Raw genomic sequence first — 13370 nt, forward strand, 5'->3', positions numbered from 1 at the left:
AAAATGTAATGTGCTACAGTGAAACCTGTGTTAGCGACCATCCTTGTATAGCGACCACCTGCCCACTACGACCACTTTTCTTGGCACGGACTGTTTCTAGTGTAAAATAGCCTCTATAGAGCGACCACCTCTCTAACGCGACCAGCGACCACTTTCTTTTGGAACGAAGAGCATGTTTGTCTTGTATTTTAACCTGCGTACAGCGACCGCATAATTAAGCTAGGTACACGAGCAACAGTTAAACTCATCTTGCAGTTGAAAGACTACGCTATTCAGTCGTAAGATTGAGCTACGTTTGCCTACAACACCGCGAAAATTTGAGATTACAGAAGTCGTGACGTTATTTTAAAGTTTCAGACTTAAGAATAAGTATTTTAGCAAGCGCGAGCACGTGCGAGAAGAGTAAAGTGGTTCGCAGCCGCGGGAAACCTTCGTCATTGATTCTATGTACTAAAATATTTATGCTCTCTAAGAAGTGACACCCGCGACCACCTGTCTATAACGACGACTTTTTTGGGAACCGTAGGTGGCCAATATAGACAGGTTTTACTGTGCCGTGTATTGCAGATCTCGCAAAGAAGATAATAAAATTCGCAAATAACCCAAAAAATTATTCTGTAGCAGTTCAACATTTAGTACTTAATTAGTATTTTGTATTCTGCGATGACGTCATCGGGACGACAAGGAAAATCTATTAATAATGTAATTTCAATCACTTTTTCTTTTAGTCATTGAGTTGGGCAACTTTTCTAAAGGCAAGAAGGAGACAATATTATTTTATTAGTTTTATTTATTTTTTACAAGACAAACCTTTAAGTTTGCTTGAACAGCTACACAGCAGCTGAAGGAAGTTGTTATTCTTGCCATCTTCGCTGTCAAGTTGATTGGCGTTTGTATTTGGCAGTCGTTAAGTTAAAAGTGCGAAAAAATTATAAGAAAGGGGCACGATGTTCAGGCAAAAAGAATTATAGCTATAATCGATAAAAAGTATTACATTTGAATGTTATTTTGAGCAAATTAGGAAAAATTAATTTTTAGAATTCAATTTCGAAACATTACATCAATTAAAAAGCTACAGCAAAAATGTGAGGGCGCCGACACTGCCCTCGCCTCCAGTTGGAGGCTTTTGAGGAACGAAAAATGTAATGTGCTACCGTGTATTGCAGATCTCGCAAAGAAGATAATAAAATTCGCATTCAAATAACCCAAAAAATTATTCTGTAGCAGTTCAACATTTAGTACTTAGTTAGTATTTGTATTCTGCGATTACGTCATCGGGTTAGGGTTATCTGATTGTAAATTAGCTAGAAGAGCGCTCGGATTTAACCGTACACGCTCCCCCAGTTGAGGCCCTTGCTCAGCGCCTGGTGGACTAGCGTGATTCGACGATTCATGGCGTCTCTTCTTCGGTATTTGTAGCTGTTCCATTCCATTGATAGGCTAGAGGGGCGTTTGAGCGATTCGTAGCGAAGGTTTCGACGATCTCGAGGCAAAGAGTGATTCTTGCGACGAAGCGAAACGATTCCAATCGATTGCGACAAGGAAGAAGAATAGATTCGATAGCGTACGAGGCGAATTCGATCGAAAATTCGGATTCGGCGAATGAGAAGACGAGCGTCGACGATCGAAGGCGTGACGCGAAGAAAATTGCGATTTCTTCGACGGATCGAGAGACTTTCGAACGATTCGGTCGGATTTCGAGTGCGAGACGACGACGCGCGACGCGTATTGGCGACGAGTCCGAATTCGGTGAATAAAAAGATGGTTGTAGGCGCGAAAACGCGTAAATCGATGCCAAAGGAGCTTTATTCACACTGGCGACCGGTTTTGGGCAAAGCCCTTCGTCAGGCCGTACAGTGCGCCCACGCATAAGCTTCCCACGTGACCCTTCCCCGGACTGGGCCGCGAAATTCAAAATGAGAAAGACGTACCATCGTTTCGCAAACGCGCAGCGATAGTAGCATGATTTCTCTAAAATTTGGTCGAAGGATTAGTCGATAGCATGCATGCTGATCGAGTAATCCTTCATGATACTGCAAAAGTACTTTTACACGTTTTTTGGCGTAGATTCCTTAGCAACTAGTTTAGTTCTTTTTGCAAAACGCACTGAAATACTCTTTTCTAAAGATCGGTCGAGGCGATTTCCATTCGGCTCTTTCGTTTGCCTACAATTACGCGTTAAAGTATCGTTGCTATGGCCATATAGGACAGTTTTCTAGAGTCTAGGCTGCGATTCGCGATCTGGTGCCCACGCGAAACAACATTAAATGGAATACTCTAAACTTTGGTCGAGGCGATTTTAGATCTTTTGCCTAGTTTCGAATTTACAGTTTGCGACTTTGTCGTCATGGGCGTGGCTAACGCGCGCACTGCCTTCCACACAAAAAATGCAGTAAAACGCACTGAACTAATTACTGTGGTACTTTACGAATCTTTTCTAATCTATTGCTAGCAAACTGTGCCACGTACACAATGTGGGCGTACACAATGGGCACATAGGCGAAAAACGAAGGAACGGTATCGCAGTAGTGGTAGCGCGCTAGGGCGTCACCAGGGGAACCTAACGGTTGCGTACGTTACCAGCCAATCACATAGCAGCACGTGACCTTTATATGCGTACTTTGTCGAACGCCTACGTGCCTTACATCATTGGAATCTTACGGGACAGAGGATTCCAATGATGTCATTCCCGATGACGCACGACGAACGACGCAGACGCTAGCGCGCTTTAAAGTTGGGAAGTTTTTGCGTGGGCGCACTGTAAACAAAGAAAGGGAAAGACTAAAAGCAAGGGTTAGGGAAGCGTAGCAGTTAGGAAAAGAAAAAAAGAGATAGTTTTGGCAACATGGCGGCCATTTATAGGCACGCGGTATGACGTAGCGTCTAGAAGCTTCTCGAAACGACCATCTATGGTGAACTAGGCGGAGTTGAAGTCAAACGACGTGAAAAAGCCAAAAATAGCCGGCTTTGATGACGTAGAGCGTGAGAAAATAGGATAAAGCGTGTATCCGTGACGTTGAATAGACTGCGCATGTGTTTGCGCAAGGTATGACGTTTTCCGATGACGTGCTTGCGCGCGTTACGCGATTCGCAAATTCGACGTGAAACGGCGACTTCCAGGCGAGCCGAGACGAAAACGTAGACGTAAGAAGTAAGATAACGTTGATAACGATTCGATTTTCACAAATAAGGATCTCCGATGAGCCGAATTTGAGCGGAAGTGGCGAAAACGATTCGACTCGACGATCGAAGACGAATTCGGGACCATAGAATGGTAAGAACCAGTCCAAAGTGGTGTAAACGGTTCCAATTAGGAGAGATCCATTCGCGTTGACGTTCCGAACGACGAATTTCGAAGAAAACGATTAAAAATCGCTCAAGATGAATTCGGAGGCGATTTTTTCGATCTCCGGCGAAGAGCCGCTTACAAATTGAAGACGGGCGTGTGTCGAAGTGGTTCTCGGATCGGATAGACGTTGGAAAACGGCAGGCGAACGTGAAAAAGGTGGAAAAGATCCATTTTCGGTGAAAAAAGGCATATCCGGCCAGTTGATAAAAGAAGATATCGAATTTCCAATGAGAGGAGTTGTAAATAATTGCGTGAAACACATAGTGATTTATCCTTTTAGGTTCCACGTTATTTGATGAGCTCGAATTGAGACGAGTTGCTTCCACGAAGACAAAGGTATCCCTTGAAATAATAAATAGTCACATTGTGTTTTCAAATGAGATGAGTGAAAGCGTCGATAGAAGTGAATAAAAAAGAGGAAAAGATGAGAAGAGAATAAAGAAAGAATGGAAGGAAAAGATGTAGAAAGGAACAGATTTTTTAAAGGGACAGTTAATCCTCAAAGACGGATAAATTTTGTCAATAAATGGTTGAATTTCATGATGGTTGTTTGAAGAGATATGGATCTGACGTTGCTGGAACACGGGATAAGACGATAAAAGAATAGATGGATTGTAGAGAAGATGCACGACGAAATGTTGAGACGAATTTGAAAGATGTTGATCCAAAAGCTTGCCAGTCCTTTTGTCCAAGAGCGAACAGAGTTACTTTGCCAATCACTTGCTGAAGACAAATTGAAATAGAATGAGCAAAAGCGTTGCAGATGACGGCTGAACCAAAAGCATGCAAGTCAAACTGCCAAAGGGAGATTGGAGATCCTCGTGATTGTCGTTGGAATATATCGTCCAAAGGACGATCTTCATATTATTGATTGAATTATGTCGTCGAAGATGATCTAGGCAGAAGCATGACTGATGACGATTGAGCGTTTTAACTCTGTAATTACGGGCATTCTCTGACGTAACTGGTGCCACGCAGCTACCCGGATACAAAAAATGAACCGGCGTTTATGTCGAAGGCTTGTAGTTAGCGAATTCAAGTCAGTACAGAAAGGTTTCAGTCCTTACGATCTACACTTTTTTCTTTCAAACTTTTTTGGCAGGTGACGCCTTTGACATAAGCGCAGGTTATTTTTTGTATCCGGGTAGCTGCGTGGCACCAGTTACGTCACAGAACGCCCGTAATTACAAAGTTAAAACGCTTCGTTCTCGTAGCCGAATCACACGATAACAGCGAAACTGGCGCGAAACGATTAGCAAACGTAAATACTTTACAAGTAGTATAGGTTTAAAAAACGCCGAAGTGCCCCTTTAAAACAGTGTGATGGTGTTGATTTTCAACGACGAAGGTTACGTGATCCATTCACAACGTGAAGCGACGTATATTGATGGTATTCAGCGAAGATTTATTCACATCACGTGACCCTTGAATGTCGACTTCCATTCAACGATGTAAATTAACGTTCAGAGTCCTTCGACGAAGATAAATGGTTCTAAAAAGCGCATTAGTACGAGGAATTACACATCCCAACCCTCCCAAAGTTATTTGACGAATATGTGAGTCAGACGTCATCAATACTGAGAATTAAGTCCGTGTGGTAATCTCGTGAACAATTTCCTTATGAAAGACTCCTCTTTGTGTTTTAGAAACTCCTCAGATGTTCCAGGGTAGTGGGCGATAGGGGTGACTTCGCTAGAGACCGAAATCCTCCTGCGGCAAGGTGAGCCTGATCGTTCGAGTAGTGATTGTAGAGTTGTCGATTTAAAGCTTGGGAATCTCTTCTGTGTTTTCTCATTCTAGTGGCGAGACTCCTAATTGTCTGTCCAATGTATTGTAGGTTAGATTGCATAGTTGGCATTGTATAACGTAAACGACGTGTGTAGTGGTACAAGTCATATCAGTTTGTAACGTGATAAGGGTATGTTTTTTATGGGTACTATTAATACTATTCCGGCTAAAGATCATATGGCAGCAGCCACATTCAGAGCGATTACATTTTGTAACGTGGGGATAATGTAAATCTAGAGTAGGTATTTTGTCTAATTGAACGCGCCTAGTCCTAACGAGAATATTTTTAGATTTTCGGTTTTTTATAACAAATTGTGGGCTGCACGTTGAAAATCCTTCTCATACGAGGTTGTGTGACTAGCGTGTTCCAATGCTGAACGAGCGCTTTCTTAATGTCTTTCAAAACGGGATCGTATTGAAGTATGAACGGTAGGCATTTTGTAGTAGCAGTCTTGTCGCGTTCAATTAGCGCGGCTCACCTGTTCTCAAACTTAGGTACTAAATGTTGACCTGCTATAGAATAATTTTTTGGGTTATTCGAATGCGAATTTTATTATCTTCTTTGCGAGATCTGCAATACACGGTAGCACATTACATTTTTCGTTTCTCAAAAGCCTCCAACTGGAGGCGAGGGCAGTGTCGTCGCCGTCACATTTTTGCTGTAGCTTTTTAATTAATGTAATGTCCCGAAATTGAATTCTAAAAATTAATTTGCTCAAAATAACATTCAAATGTATTACTTTTTATTGATTATAGCTATAATTCTTTTTGCCTGAACATCGTGCCCCTTTCTTATAATTTTTTTCTTACTTCTATCTTAACGACTGCCAAATACAAACGCCAATCAACTTGACAGCGAAGATGGCAAGAATAACAGCGTACCTTCAGCTGATATGTGTAGCTGTTCAAGCAAACTTAAAGGTTTGTCTTGTAAAAAATAGGTAAAACTAATGAAATCATATTGTCTCCTTCTTACATTTAAAAAAATTGCCTAACTCAATAACTAAAAGAAAAAGTGATTGAAATTATATTATTAACGAGCTGGCTACAAAGTGACTCTTACTTTGCCAATCATGGACGTAGTCCTCGGCGGCCAGGGTTGGCGGAGGCGACGATGTCGTCGGTGGTGGGGCCGTCAACGGTCGCGAGGGCGGCGTCCCGATGACGTCATCGCAGAATACAAATACTAATTAAGTACTAAATGTTGAACTGCTAGAGAATAATTTTTTGGGTTATTCGAACGCGAATTTTATTATCTTCTTTGCGAAATCTGCAATACACGGTAGCACATTACATTTTTCGTTCCTCAAAAGCCTCCAACTGGAGGCGAGGGCAGTGTCAGCGCCCTCACATTTTTGCTGTAGCTTTTTAATTGATGTAATGTCCCGAAATTGAATTCTAAAAATTAATTTTTCCTAATTTGCTCAAAATAACATTAAAATGTATTACTTTTTATCGATTATAGCTATAATTCTTTTTGCCTGAACATCGTGCCCTTTTCTTATAATTTTTTTCTCACCTCTATCTTAACGACTGCCAAATACAAACGCCAATCAACTTGACAGCAAAGATGGCAAGAATAACAGCGTACCTTCAGCTGCTGTGTAGCTGTTCAAGCAAACTTAAAGGTTTGTTTTGCAAAAAATAGGTAAAACTAATGAAATCATATTTTCTCCTTCTTACCTTTAGAAAAATTGCCCAACTCAATGACTAAAAGAAAAAGTGATTGAAATTATATTATTAACGAGCTGGCTACAAAGTGACTCTTACTTTGCCAATCATGGACGTAGTCCACGGCGGCCAGGGCGGCGGAGGCGACGATGTCGTCGGTGGTGGGGCCGTCAACGGTTGCGATGGCGGCGGCAGTGGCGACTTCGTCGGTGGTGGGGCCGTCAACGGTCGCGAGGGCGGCGTCCCGATGACGTCATCGCAGAATACAAATACTAATTAAGTACTAAATGTTGAACTGCTAGAGAATAATTTTTTGGGTTATTCGAATGCGAATTTTATTATCTTCTTTGCGAAATCTGCAATACACGGTAGCACATTACATTTTTCGTTCCTCAAAAGCCTCCTACTGGAGGCGAGGGCAGTGTTGGCGCCCTCACATTTTTGCTGTAGCTTTTTAATCGATGTCATGTGCAGAAATTGAATTCTAAAAATTAATTTTTTTTAATTTGCTAAAAATAACGTTAAAATGTATTACTTTTTATCGATTATAGCTATAATTCTTTTTGCCTGAACATCGTGTCCTTTTTTATAATTTTTTTCTCACCTCTATCTTAACGACTGCCAAATACAAACGCCAATCAACTTGACAGCAAAGATGGCAAGAATAACAGCGTACCTTCAGCTGCTATGTGTAGCTGTTCAAGCAAACTTAAAGGTTTGTCTTGTAAAAAATATGTAAAACTAATGAAATCAAATTGTCTCCTTCTTACCTTTAGAAAAATTGCCGAACTCAATAACTAAAAGAAAAGTGATTGAAATTATATTATTAACGAGCTGGCTACAAAGTGACTCTTACTTTGCCAATCATGGACGTAGTCCTCGGCGGCCAGGGCGGCGGAGGCGACGATGTCGTCGGTGGTGGGGCCGTCAACGGTTGCGACGGCGGCGGCAGTGGCGACGTCGTCGGAGGTGGGGCCGTCAACGGTCGCGAGGGCGGCGTCCCGATGACGTCATCGCAGAATACAAATACTAATTAAAACAAGGTACTATATTTTTAATTTTTTGGATTAAAATGTGACATTGTTTGAAAAAATAGATCACCGGGGCACTATTCGTGCCAGCACTGTAGATGCTGAAACTCTGTTTAGAGTTATTAAAGACAATCTCCTTCGCTTAAATGTTTTTTCTGTCAAAGTCAGTGCTATGACGGTGCGTCAAGTATGATTGGTTCTAAAACAGGTGTGGTGACGCGAATGATTAAGGAAAAACGTTGTGCTGTTTTTATTAATTGCATTGACGACGCTTTCAATCTTGCAGTTGGAGACACTCTCATAAAGTCTACAAATTGTAAATTGCGCTCGCAAATGCTTGTGAAGCAACGAATACCTGTGAAATTCTCTGCTAAAAATAGCAGTCTGTTTGACCGTATTTGAGCAGACGTTTCGAGTGAAAAATATTGCTTTGGACAGTGGCATTACTGTAGATCATTTTGCCCGAGTCTATGGACAGTTAAGCGGAATTCGTTTTCAGCATTAAAAATATGAAATTTATAGAAAGTATGAAACGAATGTTTGGATGAACATTTTGTTCCAAAAGTTAACGTTAAAATATTTGTCGTCAAGACCCAAATTTCTACATATAACATGCTTTTTGGCTTAAAGATAAGTTGAGCAGAACGCTTTATCAAGAGACTTTGTCAGCTGCGGACGGCCATCTGTAGCCAAAATGACGATCAACACTCTAAAGGCTTTGAAAACTATGGCACATTGTTCGACCCTGCGCGAAGGGCACGTGGCAATGGACCAGACGCCAAGACTCAAGTGTTTGGCGACGTTGTAGTTGCTGTTGAAGCCCTTGAGGTGGCACGTTTTTCATATTTTTAAATCGAAGCAAGCGCTAAAATTTCATAATTGGTTTTCTTTCAGCGTTATTATTTTTTATGTTGTTTTTTTCTTCTTTTTGATGTTTTGCCGTCTTGATATATAGTTTAGGTCTTACTTCATCTTTTTTGCGCACGAAAATAAGGCGTTTTGCTCCAAAAGCGCTTTTTCTGAGTAAAGAACGAGTTCCTGATTATCAAATCTGCTAGTCACTACGTAAATTGCACTAATGAAATAATCCGATAACAGTCACAAATTTTTCTTTTCGTCTATTACAGCTTTTTTGATATCACATACATTAATAGGAATGTTGCCATCAGGCGGCATTGGAAGTATTATTCGATGACGGCTCTGTTCCCATTCTTCGGTACTGCTCGATTGCCGATAAAATTTTACTGATGAGTCGTCGTTGACTGACTCCAGTAGACGTCATGTTTAATTAAATGTCTTGGTACAACGGAGCGAGAGACTTACTGTTGTAGCATTGTCTGAAAAATGACAGGAACATGATTTTAGCACCGTTTTAAGGTACCAAACGCCGCGCATTGCATCATTCTGCCAAAAAATGTGTGCTTTAAAGGGGCACTCCGGCGTTTTTTAAACCTATACTACAGTAGACCCTCGCTAATCCGAACCCCGTTAATCCGAACCGTCGCTAATCCGAACGAAGAAAAAGTCTTACATACGGGTTATTTCCGCTTCAAAACCGTCTCTGCTTCCAAAAGAGCGCACAAGACTCTAACTTTTGATGAAAAGCTCTCGATTCTGGAGCAATTAGGTACCACTTCCTACACCGCTCTCTCTTTGTTCTTTAGAGCAAACTCGCGTAACTGATTATTTCACTAATAATACAGACTAATGATTTGATTTCGCTAATCCGAACGTTTTCACTAATCCGAACACCTGAGCTTGGTTTGGGAACATCACTGTTCGGATTAGCGAGGGTCTACTGTACTATTAAAGTACTTACGTTTGCTAATCGTTTCGCGCCGGTTTCGCTGTGATCGTGTGATTCGGCTACGAGAAAGAAGCGTTTTAACTCTGAAATTACGGGCGTTCTGTGACGTAACTGGTGCCACACTGCTACCCGGATACAAAAAATGAACCGGCGTTTATGCCGAAGGCGTCACCTGCCAAGAAAGTTTGAAAGAAAAAAGTGTAGATCGTAAGGACTGAAACCTTTCTGTACTGACTTGAATTCGCTAACTACAAGCGGAAACGAGATAAAGCCGGAAACGCGCTTTTGCGCGTCATGCATTCGATGCTGTCTTCCGTGCCTTTCCGTCCGTATGTCTGTAAACCTGTAATTGCACGACAAGGGCGAACCTTTGCACATGATAAATTGAGTGAGACAATGATCGAAAAAGCACGGAAGACAGCATCGAATGCATGACGCGCAAAAGCGCGTTTCCGGCTTTATCTCGTTTCCGCTTGTAGTTAGCGAATTTAAGTCAGTACAGAAAGGTTTCAGTCCTTACGATCTACACTTTTTTTCTTTCAAACTTTCTTGGCAGGTGACGCCTTCGGCATAAACGCCGGTTCATTTTTTGTATCCGGGTAGCTGTGTGGCACCAGTTGCGTCACAGAACGCCCGTAATTACAGAGTTAATTAAAACGCTTCGTTCTCGTAGCCGAATCACACGATCACAGCGAAACCGGTGCGAAACGATTAGCAAACGTAAGTACTTTAATAGTAGTATAGGTTTAAAAAACGCCGGAGTGCCCCTTTAAATACGTCCGGCGGCCACATGTGGCTGCTTTATGCAAGTGCAGTACACGTGTAGTCACGACAAAAGTGTCTGCAAATAGTGAGCTTTATGCTTTAACTAATACTTTATATATTTTCCTGAACAACATTTACAAACTACTCTCTGTTCGCGTTGACTTCATACTCTGAAAAACGCCTATATCTCCTTACTGGGCCGTCGCACGTATGCGCAGTTGGCAGCGTTCGAGAGCTCCTATCGGCCGCTTTCTCTTTTCTGGGACTACACGTCTAAAGCGTACTGCTCTAATTACATTTCCAAAGGGACGTACCCACGCCCTTCTCTACTTCCGAGTATGAAGTCAACGTGAACAGAGAGTAGCTAAGTTTAAAACTTTTTTCAATAACATATAAAGTTGTCAGTGTTGAGGTTACGCAAAGTTCGATTCTGAAAACCCTGTGATTTCCTTGCTGTTGGTATGTGTCTAATATTAGAGAGTAGCGCATCGACGGCTGATGTAATACGTTCGGCGCTTATCTGCTCCGGACTTAGGTAATTTGGTGTCGATCTTTTGAAATCGCTCGCTCTTGGGCGCTGAGATTTAGCCGCAGATGGCACGCCGATCCAAAGTCTGCGATTTTAACATCCGTTCTGTGCCAATTCGTCTAAAAATTTCAATTTATTTTTAGTCAAATACAACGTTTCTTATACTTACGAGAAGATTTGGTAATTTCAAGTCAAAGTGAATTATCTCTTTTCTTGCAATGTACCCTATAGCCCACACGCCGTCGCTTTCAAAGATGGTTTTTTCGAGCTATCGTCACATCTACGCCTTCATTCTAAGGCAGAGCAAATTCTAAACAAAGTTTGACAAAAATTGCTTTTTAGCCACCTCGTGATTAATAACGACGTCAAATAAATTTGTCCTCATCAATTCAAATACGGCGTAGGCTAAATGTAACTTAGTGATCTCGTTGTGTTAATGGTGATGATCCAGAAGTACCTTTGAATACGACTTTCGACGCATAAATTGACTAATCCGCATTTTGGGACGCACTTTACCGCAGCATCGGTATTAAGAAGCGAACCCTTAAAAACTGTTTCGAAGCTTCCCTTTCCCAGCATCGTTATGGACATCGCGATGTCCGAAAGAAGAACTATCTCAACCATATAGCTTGTGCATAAGTTATACTAATCCATTTTCAATAATTTTAACTTAAGTGAGAAATTTGTATGAATTGACAACGTCGTCGAGAGGAAAGGGAAAAGCGGCAATGGCGTGCACGGCGGAGGCAAAGGCGTACTTGTCGGCGCAGGCAAAAAAAGGCAGAGGCACATGTGGCGTCGGAGGCAAGTGCGGCATTGCCGGCGGAGGTATAGGTGGCATAAGCGGACATGGCGACGGAAAAGCAAGAAAATGCGCTGTTGGCGGCAGAGGCGTCGCTGGCCGCGGAGCTGATAAACGCTCGATCGGTTCGGAATCTACAGCTCTTTTAGCAAATTTGTTTGATACCAACTTCTTAGGCAAACATTTTGAAAGAGCGGCGCAAATTTGCGCTTGGCTAACGCGTGATTCCGACGCAACAAAATCTTCCAGCGTTATCGGGTTTTCTGCGCCGTCTGCCGAGGTGAGTGTTTTGGGAAAAGGCGAATGTGACGAGTAGTGCGTTAACCCTAATAATGATTAGTTGGATAATAAACCACTCTCTTATCACGTTATATGGTGACAGGATGGATCACCCTCGCTCCTCTCGACCGCTCGCCTTTACGCCGCGAACGCCGGCGAATTTCGCTCGCCCCTCTACGACGACGTCAGCTCCCTACGTCTCGCCGCTGTCGTCAACATCGGCGACGTTTTCGTCGCCAGCACCGCACGTGTTCGTCCAACCATCGCAGGTTGCTCCGCCGCGCCCTTTAAAATCCGTGGATCGGATTCGCTCGCCGAAGCGTGGAAAACCTGGCGTCAGACATGGGACGCCTATTCGGTTGTTACGCTACTCACCGAGGAAACCTCGGAATACCGCGTCGCGATGCTGCTCAGCGTGATCGGACCTTTCGGCGTCCGCATGTATAACGGTCTCCCGTTCGCCTCCGCTGCAGAAAAGAACTCGATCGATCGAGTTCCCACGCTCTTCGCCGCAAAGTGTGTCGGCGAGACTAATATTAGATACGAGCGGTATCTATTTCTGGACAGCCGACAGAGCGCGTCGGAAGACTTCGAAGAATACCTAACGGACCTCAAGGCTATTGTACAGCGGTGCGAATACGGTCGCATGGAAGATGAGCTGCTGCGGGACCGCCTCCTGCACGGCATCGCTAACGACGCTGTTCGCAAGCGCCTCTTGGGAAAGTCGGCACTTACGTTTGAAAAATGTGTCGCGCGCCGAAAATTTTTTAGACCACGCCCCTCTAAATCTATTAAACCACGCCTACATTCTACTAAAGCTACTTTTTGGAGTGCTCGTCATTATATCTCTTCGTCGCTTTTTTGGCGTCTTCAAGCACTCTTTTGCTGGGATTGAATTTGTAGCAGGGCTCAACATCGTGCATTTTGATTCCAATTATGCTCGACAAAGTTCCATTCAGGTCAAGACGAGACCGATAACTTGTTTTGTTCATCTTGATCATGCTGAAGACGCGTTCTTCTCCAGCATTCGAATGTGGTAGGACGAGGACTATTTCCGCTACCTTAGCCAAAAAGCGAAATTTGAGGGTGCAGCCATCTGCTGATTTTATCTGTGACAGATACGCCCAAACAATGTCCATTCTCGTAAATTCAGATATTGCCTGAGTTTCTTCGTCAACAATTTCTTCCTTAGCATCCCTCCAAACGGAACTTGGAATATCATCTTTTTCCATCAGTTGATATTCAATAAATTCGTCGTGAATTGCATCAATTTCTTCAGGTTCAAACTTTAGAAAGTTGTTGAACCGGGTCACAAAATACTCTACGTCAGCATAATCAGCATCTTCCCT

The 13370-nt window shown here is 42.7% G+C and overlaps 1 long non-coding RNA gene across 1 annotated transcript; it reads left to right on the forward strand.

Moving 5' to 3' along the window:
* The first annotated feature begins 3083 nt into the window (after window positions 1–3083).
* Window positions 3084–4268, forward strand: LOC136196522 (uncharacterized). The gene is made up of 3 exons (XR_010672229.1): window positions 3084–3144; window positions 3192–3274; window positions 3315–4268. It is a non-coding gene; the product is annotated as an uncharacterized lncRNA (long non-coding RNA).
* Window positions 4269–13370: the final 9102 nt, after the last annotated feature.

Source organism: Oscarella lobularis, chromosome 16 (genome assembly GCF_947507565.1).
Source record: "Oscarella lobularis chromosome 16, ooOscLobu1.1, whole genome shotgun sequence".
Classification (NCBI taxonomy): Eukaryota; Metazoa; Porifera; class Homoscleromorpha; order Homosclerophorida; family Oscarellidae; genus Oscarella; species Oscarella lobularis.